At 43.8% G+C, this 24,107-nt stretch overlaps 1 non-coding gene across 1 annotated transcript; it reads left to right on the plus strand.

The window, feature by feature from the left end:
- The first annotated feature begins 23,402 nt into the window (after positions 1–23,402).
- Positions 23,403–23,509, plus strand: LOC112411666 (U6 spliceosomal RNA). Its single transcript, XR_003005678.1, has one exon. It is a non-coding gene; the product is annotated as a U6 spliceosomal RNA (small nuclear RNA).
- The last annotated feature ends 598 nt before the right edge of the window (positions 23,510–24,107 follow it).

Here is a 24,107-nt window from a genome sequence, read left to right on the forward strand (position 1 = left end):
CGCTAAGGAACATTTATCCTAAGGAAAAGCCCAGAGACGAAGATTATATATGAAGGAGAGAGATGGGAAAGAAAGAAAGCACCTACTAAGTGTATACATTTTGCCAGGTACTGGGTGAAATACCTTACATTTGTTACCTCATGAAAATGAGCAAAGGAAAAAAAATAGAAGCAACCTAAATATTCAGCAGCAGTATAATGAATGGAATGTTTTACAGTCAATTTAAAGTAATTATAAAGACTATGTAGCAACACAGAGAAATGCTCATGACATCATGTTAGCTGGAAAAAGTAGGTTACAGAGTGTGGACACGTGGATGCCAATTGCAGCTATGTACAATTCCTACTCAAACACAGCCACACAAAACAGCAAGTCTTGCTCTAGAATGATGGGTTGATGAAGATGATTCTTTTGCTCTCCATTTCCCAAACTACCTGCAGTGTTGTTTCATTGTTTGTTATGTTAGTTTGATAGGTGTACTTTGCTGAAGGTACTCTATTTGCTGGTTATTTCACTCTGTCCTATTTGGCCTCCCATCAATTCTGAGAGGGGAGGATAAAGATATTTTCATGCTTCAGAGTCTCGGTGGGCAGCAAATCTTTGACGAGGCATCAGTTGCATTCAATTAATTGCTGTTTCCTGAAAAATAAATGGAAGAGTTATCCCCTTTATATTTAGCTCTTCAACTGTTCATAGCAAGCCTTCAGCACCTAAGGTACTGTTTCAGCAGCGCCTGCCAGCTCCAACATCGACAACTGGAGGGTTCTATGTCTCTAGGAGGGTCATCAGCACAGGCTGACCGCCCATCCACCCACCCATCCATCTATCCACTTACCCTACCATCTACTTCTCTAACCATTTTACAATTCACTATCTGTCCATCCATATGCCCCATCCCTCTGCCATTTACCCATCTACTCTTCCTTGGAAGGATATCATCACAAAACTCCCTTACAGGACTTATAAAAATGTCCCGATTCTTCAGCTGAAAAATCAGGTATGAAAGGGCAAGGTCCACGTTCCCAAATGGGGTCAATGAGGCAACAGGACAGGACCCAGGAGACATGCTTCTCATCTTCTCTCAGTCCCCGGTGGGCTGTTTAACAGCTGGTTCAGCAACTGGGAAGGTTCTCAAGGCCCATCCTGGGAACAGAGGGCCTCAGTAATCAGGTCACATTTGTCACCAGGGTCCTCCCTGTCCCAGTAACACCCAGTTGGCTGGCTGGAACAGGATCTTCAAAGGATCCCAAGTATTTGCCAGCTAAATCTGTCACATTCTAGCCCTGTAGGTGGAGTGGGAGAGGCTGTGCCATACGCACTTGTCAAGCTGCCAACTGAAAACCTCTTTTAATCAATTAAATAATGGGCGTTCGCTACATGAGCCTGGACTGTGACCTTCTCAATCAAGCGCTAATTGGTGTTGATGAGAACAAGCTACCCTGGACCTTGTCACTCTGCATCAGACTGCTTAGAGCTCTACCTTAATCCCTAATGAGGTTAGATGGGGACACCGAGCCAGGGTCTGAGGACTGACTGGGCCATGTTCACAGAACAAACTGAAGAATTAAACATTTATCAAGTATGTGTTTTATGTGAGGTCCAGTCCCGGGTGCTAGGAATGCAGGGATGAACCTAGCACACTTCCTGCCTGCAGGCACGCAGTCTAGGGGAGAAAACAGACCCTAAGACACTGACAACAAGTGTGCAAGGGGCCACAACACGGTGCAGTGAGAGTCCAAAAGTAGGAGCAGCCACATCTGTCTAGATAATCCCAGAGGCTTTAGAGAAGGAGGCATTAGAACAGGGCCTGGACAACACAAGCAGACATGGCTGTTCCCTGATAGATCAACGCATGGAAAAGCAAGGGAGAGGGCCCTCACACAAGGCCTCCGAGACCCTCTTTAACAGTGCAGCTCAGAGTTGAAAATGTAAGCCACAGAAGGTCCTCCTGGTGTTCCTGGAATACACTTAAGGCTGTCATACCACCAGGTTACTGTTCTTTCTTCATTTTGTCTAGAACAGCTTCTCTTCTCGCTACCTGGCCCCGGTGTTCCCCAACCTACTACACTCCACTCACGCTTCAAGGCCCAACTCTTGAAGCTCTCCTGGAGTGACCCAGCCCCAGAGCCATGCCCCTCTGCTCCCCAAGTGGGGGACCACATTTATCAGGTTGCATCCCATTAGTTTGTGAATCCTACCACCTTATGTCCCCAGTAGCCCACAAAACGCCTGGCGCACAGTAAGTCCTCAACATCCGATTGTCGAGAGACTGACTCCTCCCAGGATGGACTCACACTCAGGTGATCCAGAAGCACCATCCTGACCCACTTCCTGCAAGGCTGAGCTTGTTGGCATGGCAGGAATCCATCAGTTAACTTGGGAAAAATAAGTCCATGTGGAATCCAGCCAGCTCCCCAGTCAGTGTGCCACAGACCAGCTGCCACCTCCAACACACAGCATAGCTTCTAATGTTTATACGAAACTTGGAGCTTGCTGGGCACCAGTCAACAGTCAGCCACCCACAAGTACTGACTGAGCCCTCACTGCATACAAGGCATCAGAGCACCAGGACCCTTTAGAAGCTGGGAAGAAAAGTGGGAAGTGTTTACTCGTCATTGAAGATGAGATTAAGGTTGTTTCTTTTTAATTCATTGAAAAGGCAATCTGATTGATATCATCCTCATTATATATACTTTCCTGACCTTCCCATAGTGGGCCTGTCTTACTTGTATAGCTAGATTTCTTTTATTAAGAAGAAAATTTTAAGACAGTCAGTAGGGGTCGTGAAGATTTCAGGAACATAGTCACTGATTAATATTTATTGATAGATTACCAATAGGCTCCAATTTGCTATATACCTAGTTATTAGCCATGATTGGGAAAGCAAGGAGGTACTGAGAGTGTGGAAAGGAGAAGGGCTGGTGGGGGCATTGGGAGGGTCGAGGGAGCGGCACTACAGAGGCCTCTGGAGGGTGCTGTCAGGGCAGTGATGTCATCAACAGGGCAGACCCCACGTGGCCAGGCTTCTTCCCAAGTTGCCCTTCTCCCACCTCAGCTCACCGTCCTTCCAACTTGAACCCTAAGGCCTGGGCCCCTAGAGCAGTTCTGTCTCTTTAGTTAACCTGCCCTGCCTGGGAACAAATGATTCTGCCTTCTTGTTTAGAAAAAAATGTGGGGGTGGTATAATCTTTTTCAAAGGGAACTTTGACAAACCAAGAGGAAAACAAAAGAAAAGCAATTAATTAGAAAGTGGTAGAAGTGAAAAGCTGTACCAGGCACAGACTCCTTATCCTGCAGCACTGAAGATGCAGAGTGGCTTGGCTGGCACGTGCAACCCAGGGCTCTGCCTTCTTACTCTCACCAGGGATCTGCTACCTGCCTCCCAGGGGCTGCCTCCACACCTTACCAACATGATCCAGGCAGGCGAGAAGAAAACATTTTGCTGTTTCTCACCTGGGGGCTCTGAACTGAAGGCAGTTCTACCCACCCACCCCAACCAGCATCCCCAGGGGCCCCTTGGTCTCCCTTCCTAGTGGGTACCTGCCAGCAGATGAGCCGGCTGAAGTTTTCTCTTCTGTAGTCTTACCGGGAGAGGCCCCAGCCCAGACTCCCCTCATGTTGCCTGCTCTCAGGGCCCCATCTACTCGCTGGTGCATGTCTCTCATCCTGGGTCCTCTGTTCCGGTTAGCAGGTCAAATGCTCACTGGGCCTGTCATTGACTGTCCTGTCAGTCACTCCTCCCCAGGACCCTGACATCTGGTGCTGCCCCCTGCCCCGGCTCCTGCGCAGGGCTCACTGGGCTCGTCTCCCTGCAAACCTCAGGCCCAGCAGCCACTTGTACACATCTGGGCAGTGGTGGGGCTCCGCACCTTCCAGCCTCACTCTCGACCTTAAGCGCAACCAAGCACAGGTCTGTATTGCTCTGTTTCGCCCGGACCCTCCACATGTCATGCTCACACCTGCCTAGACTGTTCCTACTGCTCCTGAAACGAAACTCAGCACCCTCACCCCCTACCCCACTTCTCAAAGTCTGTAAACCCCTTTTCCAATCTCAGCTCTGCCATTTAACAGGCGCCTGACAGGGACAAGTCTTTTGAAACTTCCAGGGATAAGCCACATCTGTAAAATAGGGAAACTGAGCATAACTAATGCAACGAATCAAATGAAAGACAGTACAGGTAAAAGCACCTTGTTAACTACAACTGCGCTGTTAGTTTTCTTGGTCCCTGGCCGACTTCGTTGTTTGTCTTCCCCTGAAATACACTGTGTGTCTGCGTCAAGATGGTGGGCCCCTCTCCCGGAGCCCGACTTTTTTGCAGGTTTTCTGGTTTTCTCGCTTCCTTGCCTGTCCTCCACTCAGGCCTTCCTGCTATACACCCAGCTCAACACTAGGTGGCAGCCTGACCACAGGCTCTTGCTGGATGAGCCCTGCCCACCCCCGCCCCGCCTGAGGGTTTCACCTGGGTTAGCCTTGCGCAGGCACTTCTCATGATCCGCCCTATCCCACAACCATGGCTGTTGGCAGCAGAAACCCAGGGAAAGCTTCCTGCTGCTACATTCAGGCTGAAGCTGCCATGGAGACAAGACGAGGCTTGGGCCAGGTCCCAAGTGAGCTCTTCTGCCAGCTGGGGCTACCTTTGTAGAACAAATGTCCAACATAGCCCTTGCTGGAGCTGAGGCCTGGGTGGCCACAGAGGGGCCTGGCCCAGCAGCCTTTCTACCTACAGGCCCTGGAGCTCCCTGCGATCTAGAGGGCCCTCTGGGATCCAACCGAGCCTGGGGACACAAGCTTCCTACATTCAGCCTTTCCCTCCACCACTCCCTCCCCTCGACCTGTGTGTGATCGAAGTGCTCTTATTCGAAAACCGTTCTTCCTCATCTGGTCTCTCCTTTCTTAGCCAAACTGATTGAAAAGCTGTCTTCACTCCCTCTCCCCTCACCACCTCCCACTCGTGCCTCAACCTGCTATATTCTGACGTCTCCTCTGTCCTTCAAAGTCTGCATCCCTGCTGCCATATTGCCAACTCCAGGGCCCTTTCCAGTCTTCACCTTGGTGCATCTCTTTGACCACACTTACACCCTTTCCTTGATATGACTCTTTCTGTTCTTCTCCAGGCCACTGTAAAATGGGTTGATCTTCTTGATCTGCTCCATACACTCTCCTCAAACCTAATACTCTCATTTTTTTACCCAGCACTTATATCCCAAAGATTTTCAAATCTCTGCCTTAGGACCTGGCATCCTCTTGGCTCCAGTGCCCCATCTCCAGCCGATTCAACACGCCCACGACTGAGCTCCTCTCTCTGCCCTAGGCCTGATGCACATGTTCCTCCTCCTGTTTTCTGTCTCAGTGAAGAGCATCACCAGCAACCCAGTGGTGACCAAAGCCAGACCATTGGAAGTCACTGCTGACCCTCCCTGTCCCTCCTCTCCCCACAGCCGCTTGATAGCCACGTGCTGTCCACTCTGCCGCCTGGGGACCTCTCAGCCCTCTCCCCATCACAGTCCCTCCCCTGCCCAGGCAGGTCCTCATCTCCTCTTTTCCTGAACAACTACAACAGGCTCCAAATTGGTCTCCCTGCTTTCATTCCTGCCACCACCACTGCAGCTCCTCACCGCACTCAGCGTTCTTTATAAAATGCAGAGCTAGGGCTTCCCTGGTGGCACAGTGGTTGAGAGTCCTCCTGCTGATGCAGGGGACACGGGTTCGTGCCCCGGTCCAGGAAGATCCCACATGCCGCGGAGCGGCTGGGCCCGTGAGCCATGGCCGCTGAGCCTGCGCGTCCGGAGCCTGTGCTCTGCAATGGGAGAGGCCACGACAGTGAGAGGCCCGCGTACCGCAAAAAAAAAAAAAAATTGCTTAACAAGTAAGAATTTCTCATGATTACTAAATTTAACAATGCACAAATTTCATGAAGCTTTATTTCTAGATCTATAAACATTTACAGAATTTAATTTTGCACATTTTGTATTTTGGAGCAGACATATATATATCACATATAGGATGACATCTATTTATTTTTGACTCAAACATCTTGTTGGCCTTTGCAAAGCTCAGAAGCCCCAGTGATATGGTTTGTCGCATGTAAAGTATCCTGTCCCCCTGAGTTGAGTACGCAGGGCTGAAGCCCCATTCCAAATGCCCCACAAGCCTTTTCCACCAGGTACTTTCCCTTCACGTAGAAAGGCGGTGTACTGCACTGCTGCCCCCTGGTGGTACTGAAGACTGACGCCTCTAAAGGAGCTTCTGCAGGACATTTGCTTACGCTGGAAAGGCAGATGGTATCAGAAACCCGGACAGGCTCAGTAGTGTGGCACCGGGCACAGCAGCATCTGGAGGAATTGACCCTGAAATCTCAGCAGTGACCCACCCCAGGCTGCTCTGAGCTGCAGGGATGATAGTGGGCGTGTATATGTGTGTCTGTCTGTCGGGGCGTGCCCTTCACAGAGCTGCTCCCACTGACAAATGGGCTCCCAGCATCTGGTTTGGGGCAGGCGCTGCCTCATCGCTCTGTAGAGCTAGACCTCTTGCCAGGGCTGTGGCTACACTGGGCAGGGACGGCCCTATGCGTGCCTGATTATCCCACCTGGGAAAGTACAGTTCTGGAGCAGCCCACGCGGAGAGGCAGGGAGGTAAACGTCCCTTGGCTCTCCCGCCTCAAGGCAGAAGACAGCTGTCTGTGCACTTCTCCTGGGGCCCCTGAGACCAAGGCTGCAGCCCACCCTTGTCCTAGCCACTCACAGGACCACTCTGGACTCATCTCCCAGGGCTGATTAGACCACTCGTCTGTGTGTGGAGTGTTCTCGGTGCTCCCCATTTTACACAAGCTACAGGCAATAAATGGTGGTTCCCTTCTCCACATCTCCAGGAAGTGGGCAAAGTTTGGGTGGAGCAGGAACATCCTATTCTTATGTATTTCCATTTAGCAGAGAGAAAAAAACTATGGGAAAAAAAAGCCAAATGGCTTTGCCTCCATTGTTGCCTGAATGGTGAGAGGCTTGCGGATCCATAAGGCTAGTGATTGTGGAGGGACTGAGGAGAAGGACTGGGACCCGTTGAAACAGACACGGCTAAACTCTCAAGGCAGCACCACTTCCTATCCATCAGGGCTGAAAGGGGCTCCCGAACCTCCTTTTACAGCACTAAATAGATGACCAGGGGATGAGGCTCCCCATTCCCTGGTGCCACCAGGGTAGCTAAGGCAGTTTTGAGGCCCATGGCTCTGGGTGAAATGTGGAGGAAGAGTTGTTCTAGTTTATCTGGGGATTCTCCAGAAGAGAGCTGACATCACAAAGATAAAGTGAACCCAGCTCTAATAGGAATGCTTGTTGGGGTCCTGGAGGCCATTATAGTAACGCATGCCATTGGAAGCCTGCACCTTCTCTTGGAAAAAAAAGTAAGACCCATTATGGTAAATAGACAGACTGGTGCCGTTCCAGACCCAGAGTTCTGCTTGGGCTTTGTGTCATCCCTTACTGAGCAGGTAGGAACTCCGTCAATGCATGTTTTTAAATATCTTAAATAAGAAAAAAAGTCTTTTTTTTTTTTTTTGGCAGAGCTGTGCTGCTTGTGGCATCTTAGTTCCCTGACCAGGGGTTGAACCCAGGCCCTCAGTGGTGAAAGCGTGGAGTCCTAACCGCTGGACCGCTGGAATTCCCAAATCCTTTTTTATTATTATTTTATTTATTTTTTTATTTTTTGTGCTACGCGGGCCTCTCACTGTTGTGGCCTCTCCCGTTGCGGAGCACAGGCTCCGGACGCGCAGGCTCAGCGGCCATGGCTCACGGGCCCAGCCGCTCCGCGGCATGTGGGATCTTCCCGGACCGGGGCACGAACCCGTGTCCCCTGCATCGGCAGGAGGACTCTCAACCACTGCGCCACCAGGGAAGCCCCCAAATCCTTTTTCAAATTAAGAAAATTTAGTTTCAAACCATTATATGTTTATCATAGAGAAATCATAAAAGACACAGCAAAGAGATGAATACAAAAAACACCAACAATAAATCCCTTCCACACCCTCCTCTTTATGCAAATTACCATGTAAATAGCTATATGAAAATGTACATTTATTATTACATGTGCAGATGACTATGGAAATTATATTTGTAAATTATACATCTATATGTAAAACATATAAAAGTTATAATTCTATGAAAATTACATTTATACATATATGCACATACACATTATACAAAGATATATGATTGCAGAATAGCTTCCATGGACTTTTTCCAGCGATTTAGAGCACCCCATGTCAGTAGTGTTTGGTGATTGAGATGAGCGCTAAGGAGCCAGGTTGCCAGGGTTCAGACCTCAGCTGTGCAGCTTACGAGAGGTGTGTGCTTGATCAAGGTACCTGTGTTAAAGGTACCTCCACCTGTAAAGTGGAGAAATAATGGTATCTCCTCATAGTAGTTGTGAGGATAGATAAATCCATACGTAAAAAACTATATGTATGCTTGGCACATGGCATGGTAAGCACTCAAAAATGTTAAGAACGGAATAAAGCATTCTTTAAGGCCAGCTACTTATAAAGCAAAGGATGTTTGAAGAAGGAGGAGAAGCTGCAAATGGTCCTAATCTGCTTGACCTTGATCCAGTATACAAGATTCTCACGGGTTGGGCTTTCTTCCTATGAGGATAATTATGGCTTTTAGCAGTTGCTCCGGACCAAGCCTCAACTGTGGAGATTTCCATCTCCAAGAAAACCTAAGGATTAGGACTGAATGTCACAGCATTACTCCAAATGTACCCATGTAACACCAACCCTCCCCCCCGTCTCTCTCAAGCCCCTATCCAGTCTACCAGGGTAAAATCAGTTTCTCACTTGTCCATCTCTCTCCCTCTCAGGATTACTAGGCTGTTACCTAAGAAGTGGGTAGGGAGTGGATCTCTAATTGGCTTATTTTTTCACAAGACTCAGGAAGCGGACCAGAGGATGTGTGTGGTTGGGGAAGGCATAGTCAACCATTAGGGCTTCAACTTTTGCATCTGACTTCGAGAAGCACGATTAACAAACTAGAACAAGCTGGGCCACAGTGACCAGAAAAATCAATCTTTTGTTTTACGAGACCTACTCATCAGTTGGGTTCTGCTTTTTTCTTCCAAGGGAAAGTCACCATCCACAGAGGAAAAATTCCCTTACACAGGCTGAAATCTACCTTGTGTTTTAATCCTAATCCCAAACGTAAATAATCACAAATAATAAAGATGGGATGCTATGCTACATGCTGATTTGTATATTACTAGAAATTTACTGAGTGCCAATTTTATGCTTGGCATATTATAAAATGAACCAGACCTTGTCTCTCTGTCAAGGAACTGACGTGAAATTAGTAGGTATAATGGAAAATATATTGAAATAACCGAAGAATCTTAGCTCAGAGAGCAAAAGCCCATGCTGTCGCCTTTGGGCCCCTCCTAAACTAACCTTAGCTTTGGTATGATTCCAGGTGGCTCCATTACAGCCATAGTCAATCCTGAAAATGGCTCTTTGGGCCTCATTCTCTGGTGCAGAGAAAGATGTTTTGTAAAGACGTTTTGTAACTCTGCTCACAAAGACTGCAACACCCTCCCCACCAAAAGACACTCTCTGTTAATTTCATCAGGGATCTTTTCCACTGCCTACCACTCACAGCACGCACACAGTTACCCTTATAAAACAGAGGACTAAAATCCACTTCTATTTTCCATGACACACCAGCCAGGAGCTCACTGCTCTAACTACCATCTATTTTGTGATAAGATCAGTAGCCATATGTATTGTTGAAGTGTTTGTATTTTGAAAGGGTGTTGTAATATTTAATTGCACCTCCTTTCCCACAAACAGTGAAAGATAAAGTCACGCCTTAACATAACATAGGGTACTATTTCTCCCCACTTAAGCAGTAATGCAGTAATCTGAGGTAAACCACAGATTTATGATTTTTCCACCCATGACCTGATCTCACTTAGCTGGTTCTGGCCATCGGCCTCCCCGTTAGAGTTTTGCAGAATAAGCTGCTGATTACCCTGCTCTCCACCCTTACATAAGCACCTCACCTAGGAGGATGTGGGGCCTGCAGGTGGCTCTGCTGTGTTTTGTGGGATCTGTTGAAATAAATCAGATTATCTAGTTGAGTAGCATGTCACAAGTGCCAAACCCACACACCTCCATAGGGGAATATGACCATCCACCAAATGGAGGCACCTTTCATCCCCTTATACAGAAGGACAACCCTTACCTCTCCCTGGATCTAGGAAATAACAATAAAATTTGCCTATGCTTTTCATTTTGACCTTGCAACCTTGCCCATCTTCTTTGTCTCTCCTATCTCTCAGGGTTCTGGTCTTCTCCTGAGAGCATCGTGGTGCAGTGGAAAGAGGCCACTGCCAGTCCCCAGGGTCAGAGTGTCAGATAGACATTGGCTGAGTCCTGGCTCTACCGCCTACCATCTGCATAACTTTAGAACCCAGGTTCTTTCTGAGCTCCAGTTTCCTCACTGGAAAATGAGGATCATCATATATATCTCCCTTATAGAGTTGTTGGGAGATTAACACCATATGTAAAGCACGTAGAGATGCTTAACAAACTCTCCCCTCTCCCATCTGCACTTATCCCTACCACCTCACAAATCTACCTCTTACTTTCTCATACGAGAAAATGCCAGTTTCTGTTCTTTCCCTCTAATAATACTTCCCAAATCTTCTTTCTAATCTGTATACCCACAACCTTAGCCAGATAAGTTTCTTGTGAAGCCAAGACCAGAAATGTGTTATCGGTGGGTCAGTTACCTGGGATGCCAGGTTGCAGAAAGAATGAATTATTTTTAATAAACATCAGAGGAAAGTGGGCAAAACATTATTGAAGGTTATAAAATTGGAGAAATTTTATGAAAAAAAATTTATGAATATGGATCAAAAGCTTTTAAAATGTTCACAGCTTTTGATAATGATTTTACCTCTAGGAATTTATCATATTAAGGAAATAAACAGATATATTCAAATATTTATGTATAGAATGTTCATTATAGTAATAGTGAAAAATTAGAAATAATCAAAATATCTAAGAATCGGATTACAAGGTAATGGAGTAAATACTAGGCAGACATTAAAAATCAGGTTTTAAAGAGTTTATAATGACATTGGAAAATGCTCACAATTTGATATAAAATTATGAGTATATTATCAATTTTTAAAATATATAAAACACTGTATTACCACGTGAACCAGCAATTCCACTTCTGGGTGTATACCCAAAAGGAGTGAAAGCAGGGACTCAGAACATATTTGTAAACTCATGCTCATAGCAGCATTATTCACGATAGCCAAAAGGCGGAATTAGTTCAAGTATCCATCAGTGGATGAATGGATAAACAAAACATGGTCTGTACACATACAGTGGAATTTTATTCAATCAAAGGAAGGAAATTCTGACACATGGTACAACATGAATGAATCTTAAGGACATGATGGTGGGTGAAACAGGACAGTCACAAAAGGACAAATAGCATATGATTCCACTTATATGAGGTACCTGGAGTAGTCAGACTTAGAGACAGAAAAAAAAAATGGTGGGTGCCAGGGACTGGGTAGAGGGGGGAATGGAGAGTTAGTGTTTAATGGGTCTAGAGTTTCAGTTTGGGAAGATGAAAAATTTCTGGAGATGGATAGTGGGGATGGTTGCATAACAGTGAGAATGTACTAAATACCAAAGAACTGGACACTTAAAAATGGTTAAAATGGTAAATTGTATTTATTTTATTATAATAGAAAAATTATATATACATACGTATACATTTATACAATACATGTACACACAGACACACGCATATATAAATGAAACACTAAAAAGCTATAAGTGTTTCCCTGGTGGCGCACTTGTTAAGAATCCACCTGCCAGTTCAGGGGACACAGATTCGAGCCCTGGTCCGGGAAGATCCCACATGCCGCTGCGCAACTAGGCCTGTGCACCACAACTACTGAGCCTGCGCTCTAGAGCCCGCGAGCCACAACTATTGAAGCCCGCGTGCCTAATTGCCGTGCTCCGCAACAAGAGAAGCCACTGCAATGAGAACCCCACACACTGCAACGAAGAGTAGCCCCCACTCACATCAACTAGAGAAAGCCCACGTGCAGCAACGAAGACCCAACTCAGCCTAATTAATTAATTAATTTCAAAAGCCAACATGCCCATTAAAAAAAAAAGCTATCAGCCAGATGTCAGCAGTGAGTTGTGAAATCTGAATTGTGAAATTATAAGAGATTTTTACTTTCCTCTTCGTATTTTCTTGCATTTTACAATTTTTCTATCATGAACACGTATTACTTTTTTCAGGGAAAAATAAGTGTGTTTCTTTAAACCCATTGGAGTTTCCTTGAACGGCCTCCTTGCTTTGGCCAGGGAGGAGGAATGTCCTACAGGCAGATGCATGTGCTCCACAGCATTTCTCCTCTCCAGGCCTGTGCTCTGCCTTTACAAGGGGGTTTCAGGCTAGCAGACCTCATAAACAGCCTCTCGCCCACACAAGAAATTGTTGGAGACGACTTATGAGGTCTCTTTGAATCCTGTAGGTGAATTTATGGCTGTTTCATGAAGGATTCCTCCCTTTGGCCCCAGAAACTATGTTGGGACTGTCCTGCCTGACTTAACAGCCAAGAGTCATGTCAAGGGTGAGTGTGGCAGCAGCACAGGGCAGTGAGAAAAGTGCCACACAGGAGTCAGCCATGGAATTCTGCAGTGTGACCATCGGCCAGACCCTCCCCCTCTCTGGCCCTTTCTTCCTTCAGTGATAAGATGAGGGGATCAGGCAAACCACGACCCCCTTCCTCAAACCAAGCTCAGGCCCTGCTTGCCCCAGGGAGCCTTCGCTGATGAACTCCTCCAGCCTCTTAGGGGCACTTCAGCAGTCACGGTTTCAGATGCTCCTCTATAAAGCGGTGGTCAAGATTTGCCTGTATGTTCTTGAGTGGTTTTCATGTGAGTAAGGTAGATAGCTAGTGGGAAGCAGCCGCATAGCACAGGGAGATCAGCTCGGTGCTTTGTGACCGCCTGGAGGGGTGGGATAGGGAGAGTGGGAGGGAGGGAGACGCAAGAGGGAAGAGATATGGGAATATATGTATATGTATAACTGATTCACTTTGTTATAAAGCAGAAACTAACACACCATTGTAAAGCAATTATACCCCAATAAAGATGTTAAAAAAAAGACAAAACATAAATAAATAAATAACAATGCCTAGGAGTCAGGGTCACAAAGTCTTCCAGTCCCACCTGCCCTTCCATTCCCAGCAGGGAATCTCATTCATTTGCAATTAAATGGGCCTCAGGCAACTCACAAACAGACCCTGCGTGTACTGAGCACTTCCTCTGTCCTATTCAGAAGCCACCATTCATTCCCCTTTGCCCTTAAAACAAATTCCAAATGAGGACTTTATTCTGATAGTCACAAGGCCCTATCTGGTCTGCTTTCTGTCTTCCTTTGCCAGACTCAACTTTTGCTTTATCCCTGCTCTGCCCCCCCTTGGTAGCCTTACCTTCCGGCTATATCAAGCTTCCAGAAACTCCCTAACACACCACATGCCCTGTTAAGCAGGGGCCTTTTCATACGCTGGTCCTTCTTCCTCCAGCTGGTGAATGTGATAACCTTCAAGACCCAACTTGCATAATAACAGCAAACATTACCAGTCCTTTACAGTGTGACTAATTATGTTCTAAGTGCCTTACCTGTAATAACTCATTTTTTTTGCACATAGCCAAATCGTGAGCAGGTTTCTCTTCTACTGCCTCGCTTTTCTAGTTTCCTGCTTATTTTCTTAACATAGTTCTTTACCCTTCCAGTGGATTCTATAAACCACTAGATAGCCTTCCTATGACATGCTATTCTGCCTAAGTGAGCCAGAGTTGATGACTGCTGCTTAAAACCAATCATCTTATCTTATAAGGTATTTATCTAGCTGAGTGTCACTGAATTGCAGGCACCTGTGCTGGCGTAGAGGGAATACAAGGCCTCAATTCTGCTCATGAGGAGCTCACATCTGTATGAAAAAAAAAAGATAAACAGCAATGTGAGGTAATTAAAGGTACAATGTGAATACCTATGAAAGTATAACTTAACTCTATGGGAACTCACATGGGGAGTCTGAGAGGGCTTCACAGAGGAGGTGACATCCAAAGAAGCAACGCAGCATCAGTGGCCAGAGTGGGCTCTGAAGCTGGACAACTTGGGTTCACATTCCGCTTCTGCCACACTTTGGATATGTAAGCTTGGGCAAGTTGCTCAATGTATTTGGTCCTCAGTTTCCTCATCCATAAATGAGTGACAATAAGAATATCTACTTAGTAATCATCTCTGCAGCCAGCGCAGTCTGCAGGATCTGTCTAGGGAACGTACTCCCAGGACTGGTGCCAGCACCATCTGCTTTCTCACCAACCTTACATTGCTGTGAAAAACCATCTGTCTCAAGCCCAAGCCTCAACTCCAGTCACTAATTTATTACTTAGGCTTTTCCCCTAAATAATGGGGTAGCTGGAAGGGTCATTCTTTTAGTCTTGGACCTAGAATGTGGCTCAGCCTCTCTTTGCTGTTTCCAACTTGACTTGCACTTTAAAAGGTTAGGCTAACATTATTTTAGGCTTAGCTTTCTTTTTTTTTTTTTTTTTTTTTTTTTTGGGAAACCCGTGTCCCCTGTATCAGCAGGCAGACTCTCAACCGCTGCGCCACCAGGGAAGCCCAGATTTAGCTTTCTTATTCACTGAAGAAAAGTCTCTTCATCATCAGTCCAGAAACCACTCTTCTGAGCCTATTCTGAATTGTTCTCTCCAAAGCCACAAAAATACTATGCGTTAGCCTTCTAGATTCCCCTAAAAACATCCTCCTTAAACTAAGGAGCCTGGTATAGTAAAAACTCCTAGTCTTCTAGAGTCAGAGAGACCTGGGTTAAATTCACAGATCCTCTAGCTGTGAGACTTCAGTCAAGTCACTAAACCTTCCAAGTCTTTAATATCTATTTCATAGAGTTATTACAATGCCCCAATAAAGAAGATATGTAATAAAACTGTTTGAGTCTCTTCTTTTAATTTGCTCCTATTATGTTCTTTATTCCCATTTTGAAATATCTTCTGATGGTCCCATCCCCAGCCATTCTTACTGCTACCTGTTGTCCCAATTTCTCTACTTTCAACTTTTTCTACTAAAAGTCCTATCTCCCAAGAGTCATACTTCTGAGTTTCTGGTGCTACTTCCCTGGAGCTGCTTGGCATAAAAGCCATGTTCATTTTTCATTCTATTTTAGCTCAATAAAAGTATTTTCATTCCCAATTTAAATGTACATCGTAATTATTCTATTGAATATTATGCTGAAAAGATATGTCATTGAACTTCTACATGGCATTTGGCAAGATCTCTTACACTATCTTTGTGACAAGTTAGAGGAATCTTGAATACGGATGATTATATTTTGCCAAAACTAAAGGTGATGACTAATGAAATAGAATCTTTATTAAGAAAGCATATAGTATGATGCCAGCAGCCTATCCACATCTTATTCTAGTTAACATTTTTATTAATCACTTGAATGCTGATTTCTAAAACAGACCAATCAAATTTACAGATGACAGAAAGCTGGGAAGGTTAATAAACACTTTCAAGTAAGAAATGGTTTTCAAAAATATATATATAACTTAGCAGGTTGTATTGATGCTGAATAAAACAAGAAGTTTAAAGGCGGCAAATGTAAAACTCTTTGACTCCAATATACCAGCAGCACAAGTGCAGGATAAGATTGGTTTAGCAGTAGTCACTCTCCCACAGTCAAATCAGTATGATTTCATATTGTTATATAATTGTCCCCCTAATCAATATAATCTTAGGATGCTTAGACATCTAGCTTAAGAATAAGGGAGGTAGTGGTCTTCCTTTATCTTATGCAGCTAGATCACACCTCTGGAGTAGAATTCAGCTAAGGGTGACACATTTTAAGAAAGATATTGGTAAAATGAAATGTATTTAAACAGGAAATCATTAGGATTATGAACCATGTCATAAGAGGAATGTTTGAAGGAAGTAGGGATTTTTAGACTACACAAAACATCCCAAAGGTTCGAAGGGAACAGGACAGTAGCAGGATGCAAAAATATAGGATAGGTTCTCATTTCAAGGAGCTCACATACTAGGTGATTAGTGTTGTGATAGAGGCAGATTCAAAATGGGGAAGAAATGACTAATTTTGCCTGGGGGAGTCAGGAAAGTTTTCACAGAAGGGAATGAGGCTGAAACTGAATCTTAAAAATAATGGGGAGGATTTTACCACCAGCAGAGTACGTCATTTGAGGCAAAGGGAACAACACACACTTGAATCCCCAGGGCAGGGATTAAAGCAATGGGTTAAGAAGTAAATTGGGGACTTCCCTGGTGGCACAGTGGTTAAGAATCGGCCTGCCAAGGCAGGGGACATGGGTTCGAGCCCTGGTCCGGGAAAATCCCCCATGCCATGGAGCAACGAAGCCTGTGCGCCACAACTACGGAGACTGTGCTCTAGGGCCTGTGAGCCACAACTACTGAGCCTGTATGCTGGAACTACTGAAGCCCGTGCACCCTACAGCCCGTGTTCTGCAGCAAGAGGAGCCACTGCAATGAGAAGCCCGCACGCCGCAATGAAGACTAGCCCCCACTCACTGCAACTAGAGAAAGCCTGCACACAGCAACGAAGACCCAATGCAGCCAAAAATAAATAAATAAATGTATAAAAAAAGAAAAAAGAGGTAAATGGGAGGTAAGAAAGTGATGACAGCAAGTACCAAAGATAGACTCTAGGTTTCTGCTTAAATGTAACTTCCTTAGAGAAGTTTTCCCTGGCCCCTGACCCCCAATCTAATTAGGTGTCCGTGTTACACTGTCTCCTAATGCTCCATAATAGCTTCAGGGGCTGTGCCTGGCATATGATAAATACTTAATAAACATGTTGAATCATGCACATAAAGACCAATTTAAAGCAGAGTATAACAAGTGCTATACTGTATATAGCACAGTTTTCAGGAGAAAAGGAAGATTTGAACTAATAACACTTGAACTAATTGAGCCTTATGGGAGAAAGAGAATACAAGAGGACATTGAAGGGAGATGGAGCAGCTCCAGTGGATGCACGGGGGCAGGAAACAACACAGCAGATAGAGAACTGTGAGAACTTCCATGTTTGTACGTAGGTGGATATGGGTGAGTAGTAGCTGACAAGACCAGAGAGGCAGGCGAGGGCCAAATCATTCATCCATTCATTGAATATTTATCAAGTACCTACTCATGAAGGGCTTCCTAATCCAGGCTAAGAAGTCTGGATTTTATCCAAACAGTATTGAGTAACTACTGGAGGATTTGAGAGTATTATGATTCAATTGATATACTAGAAAGTTCATGCGGGAGGTCGGACAATGGATTATTTACATGGTGGCAAGACTGGAGGCATGTAGAGATCACTTAGGAAGCTGTTTCAGAAATCCAGGTAAGAGAACCATGGCAGTGGAAACAAGGAGGACATGGTTCCAGGAAGTATGTAGACACTAGAATTGACAGAATTTGATGGGGATTTCTTTATGATGGGAATGCTCTCACTTTGGGAAGTGAGAAAGAGCGAAATTTAGGATGATTCCTGTGTTTCTGGTACATGCAATGGAGTGGATTGTGATACACAGAGAAAAGGACTACAGGAAGAAGAGAAAGGTAAAATAGGGGTAAATTGTGAAGTCCATTTAGTACATGTTGATATTTGTGGAAGAGATTGCTAGCTGTTTACCAGAATCCATTTTCTCCTTTTTCCACATAACAGTATCTAGCATGTAGCTGTGCTAGGAGCAAAGTATGCAACTTCCCTCTCAGTTGCCTAAGAAGAAATCCTTGCCCTGGATTTCTGCCCTCTCCTTCTTCTATTCATTGGAATGGTAATTACTATAATGACCTAGGAAGTCACAAGTTGAGGATGGCAGAGCATCCATTAGCCTGGTCCCTGTGTGCATCAGAGCTGTCTGCTAACTTAGAACACTAATCATAGGTTGTTTACATGATAGAAAAATAAACTTATTGCTCTCGAAGCCATTAAATTTTTAGTCCTTTTGTTACAGCAGCTGAGCCTACACCATACACTATTATGAGGTAGATTTATCAGTCATAATCAAATTGGGTGGGATGAATGACATTAGCAAGTTGCTGAAACAAAACTTTCCAGCCCACATCCTCCCACAGAAATACCAGTTTGAAAACTATCCACAGACAAAAATATCTTCATGAGAGTCCCAGAATCCAGGTGAGAGATTACAGCGATCAGGTGGAGCACAGAAACTAGAAAAGATGCATTTAAGAAAGTAGGAAGGACAGTATCACTTTACCTGTGTCACCCTTCCCCCCAGCCCATGCAATGCAGCACCAAGAGAGATCCCTTGGCTCAGGAGTTCTCCTGTGGGGAAAAGAAAGCAAAGTGAGAGTCCAGCTTCACTACTGACCCTGGTACCAGGCCTACCCCAGTGGACTCTGGTGTCAAGCCAGCCCCTGTAGATCCTGGCTTTAGGATCACCACCATGGACTCAGGCACCAGGCCAACCCATGGACTCTGGAACCAGACTCACTTGTCCACAGACCCTGGCACCAGGACCACCAGCTTGCAGACCCAGGTATCAGGTCTGTTCACCTGTGGACTTTGACAGCAGGCCTACCCATGGACCCTGGCATCTGGCCTTCCCAGAATCTCTGGCAGGGTTGACTAGTGAAGAGATTTTCCTGCCAAAGCCAGTCTTTGAAGACTGAAAGAAGTGACTACTTCTTTAAATGTGCAGGCACCAATGCAAGACTACAAGAATCATGAAGAATCAGGGAAACATGATAATACCAAAGGAAAAAACTAAAGTTCCAATAACTGACCCTAAAGAAATGGAGATCTACAAACTGCCTGAAAAAGAATTCAAAATAATCAGGTGAAAGATATTCAGTGAGCTACAAAAGAACACAGATAGCTAATTAAACAAAATCAGATAAAACAATACATGAACAAAATGAGAAGTTCAACAAAGAGACAGAAACAATACAAGAGAACCAAGCAGAAAGTCTGGAGCTGAAGAACACAGTGACTGAACTGAAAAATTCAATAGAGAGGATAAATAGCAGACTTGCTCAAGCTAAAGAAGAAAATCAGCAAGTTTGAAAACAAGACACTTGAAATTACCCAGTCAGAGGGACAAAAAGAAAAATGAATGAAAAATAGTAAAGAAAGTCTATAAGACTTTATGGGACACTATCAAACAACCCAACACATGTTATGGAAGTCCCAGAGGAGAAAAGTAAGATAAAAGGGCAGAAAGATTATTTTAAAAAAAATAATGGTGGAAGACTTCCCAAATCTAGGGAGGGAGATGGACACCCAAATTTGTGAAACCCAAAAAATTTCAAATAGATTGAATCTAAGGAGGTCTACAAGTAGACACATTTAATTAAATTGTTGAAAGTCAAAAATAGAGAATATTGGGGCTTTCCTGGTGGCACAGTGGTTAAGAATCCACCTGCCAATGCAGGGGACATGGGTTCGAGCCCTGGTCCGGGAAGATCCCACATGCAGTGGAGCAACTAAGCCCATGCGCCACAACTACTGAGCCTGCACTCTAGAGCCTGTGAGCCACAACTATTGAGCCTGTGTGCCTAGAGCCCATGCCCCACAACAAAGACAAGCCACCGCAATGAGAAGCCTGCACATCACAACGAAGAGTAGCCCCCGCTGACCGCAACTAGAGAAAGCCCACGTGCAGCAGCGAAGACCCAACGCAGCCAAAAATAAATAAATAAATTTATTTTTTAAAAAAATAGAGAATATTGAAAGCAACAAGAGAAAAGTGACTTGTCACATACAAGGGGTTCCCCCATAAGACTATAAGCAGATTTCTCAGCAGAAACTTTGCAGGAACAAGCGAAATTATATATTCAAAGTGCTGAAAGAAAAATTCCTGCCAACGAGGAATGCTTTACCAGCAAAAGAGTCCTTTAAAAATGAAGGTGAGATAAAGACTTTCCCAAACAAACAAAAACTGAGGGAGTTATCACCACTATACCTGCCTTACTAGAAGTGCTAAAGAGAACTCTTCAAGTTGAAACAAAAAAATGCTAAACAACAACATGAAAGCATATGAAAGTATAAACCTCACTGGCAGGGGTAAGTATATAGACAAAAGCAGAATAACATAATACTTTGAGTAGTGTGTAAGTCACTTTTAACTCCAGTATAAAAGTTAAAAAACAAAGTATTAAGAAAAACTAAAAACACAAGAATTGGTTAATGTAAACACAATATATAAAAAAAGAAAATTCTGACATCAATAACATGGTGTGTGGGAGACTGGTTCAAGATGGTGAAATAGAAGGATGTGTGCTCACTCCCTCTTGCGAGAGCACCGGAATCACAATTAACTGCTGAACAATATTTGACAGGAAGACACTGAAACTCACCAAAAAAGATATCCCACACCCAAAGACAAAGGAGAAGCCGCAATGAGACAGTAGGAGGGGAGCAATCACAATAAAATCAAATCCCATAACTGCTGGGTGGGTGACTCACAAACTGGAGAATGATTATACCACAGAAGTCCACCCACTGGAGTGAAGGTTCTGAGCCCTATGTCAGGCTTCCCAACCTGGGGGTCTGTCAATGGAAGGAGGAATTCCCAGAGAATCAGACTTTGAAGGCTAGTGAGATTTGATTGCAGGACTTCAACAGGACTAGGGGAAACAAAGACTCCACTCTTGGAGGGCACACACAAAATAGTGTGCGCATCAAGACCCAGGGGGAAGAAGCAGTGACTGCATAGGAGACTGAACCAGACCTACTTGCTAGTGTTGGAGGGTCTCCTGCAGAGGCAGGGGGTGGATGTAGCTCATCATGGGGACGAGGACACTGGCAGCAGAAGTTCTGGGAAGTACTCCTTGGTGTGAGCCCTCCCAGAGTCCGCCATTAGTCCCACCAAAGAGCCTGTAGCTTCTAGTGCTGGGTCACCTCAGGCCAAACAACCAACAGTGAGGGAACTCAGCCCCAGCCATCAGCAGACAAGCAGATTAAAGTTTTACTGAGCTCCGCTCACCAGAGCAACACCTAGCTATACCCACCACCAGTCCTTCCCATCAGGAAGCTTGCACAGGCCTCTTAGATAGCCTCATCCACCAGAAGGCAGACAGCAGAAGCAAGAAGAACTACAATCCTACAGCCTGTGGAACGAAAACCACATTCACAGAAAGATAGACAAAATGAAAAGGCAGAGGACTACGTACCAGATGAAGGAAGAAGATAAAACCTCAGACAAACAACTAAATGAAGAGACAGGCAACCTTCCAGAAAAAGAATTCAGAATAATGATAGTGAAGATGATCCAGAAACTCACTGGAATTCACTGCTGTGGAACAGAATAAAGAATGAAAAGAAATGAAGACAGCCTAAGAGACCTCTGGGACAACATTAAATGCACCAACATTTGCATTATAGGGATCCCAGAAGGAGAAGAGAGAAGAAACACCCAAGAAAATATTTGAAGATATCATAGTTGAAAACTTCCCTAACATGGAAAAGGAAGTAGCCACCCAAGTCCAGGAATCACAGAGAGCCCCAAGCAGGCTAAACCTGAGGAGAAACATGCCAAGACACATAGTAATCAAATTGACAAAAATTAAAGACAAAAAAAAAATTTATTAAAGGCAACAAGGAAAAATACGACAAATAACATACAAGGGAACTCCCATAAGGTTAACAGCTGATTTCTCAGCAGAAACTCTACAAGCCAGAAGGGAGTGGCACAATATATTTAAAGTGATGAAAGGGAAGAACCTACAACCAAGATTACTCTACTCAGCAAGGATCTCATTCAGATTAGATGGAGAAATCGAAAACTTTACAGACAAGCAAAAGCTAAGAGAATTTAGCACCACCAAACCAGCTCTACAGCAAATGATAAAGGAACTTCTTTAAGTGGGAAACACAAGAGAAGAAAAGGACCTGCAAAATACAACCCAAAACAATTAAGAAAATGATAATAGGAATATACATGTTGATAATTACCTTAAATGTGAATGGATTAAATGCTCCAACCCAAAGTCACAGGCTGGCTGAATGGATACAAAAACAAGACCCATATATATGCTGTCTACAAGAGACAGGCCACATACAGACTGAAAGTGAGGGCATGGAAAAACATATTCCATGCAAATGTAAGTCAAAAGAAAGCTGGAGTAGCAATAGTCAAATCAGATAAAATAGACTTTAAAATAAAGAATGTTACAAGAGACAAGGAAGGACACTACATAATGATCAAGGGAACAATCCAAGAAGAAGATATAACAATGGTAAATATTTATGAACCCAACATAGGAGCACCTCAATACATAAGGCAACTGCTACCAGCTCTAAAAGAGGAAATCAAAAGTAACACAATAATAGTGGGGGACTTTACCACCTCACTTACACCAATGGACAGATCATCCTGACAGAAAATTAATAGGGAAACAAAAGTTTTAAATGACACAATAGACCAGATAGATTTAATTGATATTTATAGGACATTCCATCCGAAAACAGCAGATTACACTTTCTTCAAGTGCACATGGAACATTCTCTAGGATAGATCACATCTTGGGTCAAAAATCAAGCTTCAGTAAATTTAAGAAAATTGAAATCATATCAAGCATCTTTTCCAACCACAACGCTATGAGATTAGAAATCAGTTACATGGAAAAAAAGGTAAAAAAACACAAACACATGGAGGCTAAACAATACATTACTAAATAACCAAGAGATCAGTGAAGAAATCCAAGAGGAAATCAAAAAATACCTAGAGACAAATGACAACAAAAACACAACGATCCAAAACCTATGGATGCAGCAAAAGCAGTTCTAAGAGGGAAGTTTATAGCAATACAATCCTACCTCAAGAAACAAGAAATATCTCAAATGAACAATCTAGCCTTACACCTAAAGGAACTAGAGAAAGAAGAACAAATAAAACCCAAAGTTAGTAGAAGGAAAGAAATCATAAAGATAAGAGCAAAAATAAATGAAATAGAAACAAAGAAACAAGAGCAAAAATCAATAAAAGTAAAAACTGTCTCTTTGAGAAGTTAAACAAAATTGATAAACCTTTAGCCAGAATCATCAAGAAAAAGAGGGAAAGGGCTCAAATCAATAAAATTAGAAATGAAAAAGGAGAAGTTACAATGGACAACGCAGAAATACAAAGCATCCTAAGAGACTACTACAAGCAACTCTATGCCAATAAAATGGACAACCTGGAAGAAATGGACAAATTCTTAGAAAGGTATAACCTTCCAAGATGAAGCAGGAAGAAATAGAAAATATGAACAGACCAATCACAAGTAAAGAAATTGAAACTGAGATTAAAAATCTCCCAACAGTGCTCCCTTCGGCAGCACATATACTAAAATTGTAACAATACAGAGCAGATTAGCATGGCCCCTGCGTAAGGATGACACACAAATTTGTGAAGCGTTCCATATTTTTGGCTTTGTGACCACATAGATGGGTGGGATACGGAGGGTGGGAGGGAGAGAGATGCAAGAGGGGAAAGATATGGGAACATATGTATATGTATGTATAACTGATTCACGTTGTTATAAAGCAGAAACTAACACACCATTGTAAAGCAATTATATTCCAATAAAGATGCTAAAAAAATAAATAAAATAAAAATAAAAGTTGAGTTAAAAAAAAAAATTTCCCAACAAACAAAGTCCAGGATGAGGTGGCTTCACAGGTGAATTCTATCAAACATTTAGAGAAGAGTTAACACCCATCCTTCTCAAACTCTTCCAAAAAATTGCAGAGGAACACTCACAAACTCATTCTATGAGGCCACCATCACCCTGGTACCAAAACCAGACAAAGATACTACAAAAAAAGGAAATTACAGACCAATACCACTGATGAATATAGATGCAAAAATCCTCAACAAAATAGTAGCAAACAGAATCCAACAACATATTAAAAGGATCATACACCATGATCAAGTGGGATTTATCCCAAGGATGCGAGGACTTCGATATATGCAAATCAATCAATGTGATACACCATGTTAACAAACTGAAGAATAAAAACCATA

Source organism: Neophocaena asiaeorientalis, unplaced genomic scaffold (genome assembly GCF_003031525.2).
Source record: "Neophocaena asiaeorientalis asiaeorientalis breed wild unplaced genomic scaffold, Neophocaena_asiaeorientalis_V1.1 scaffold167, whole genome shotgun sequence".
NCBI classification, from domain to species: Eukaryota; Metazoa; Chordata; class Mammalia; order Artiodactyla; family Phocoenidae; genus Neophocaena; species Neophocaena asiaeorientalis.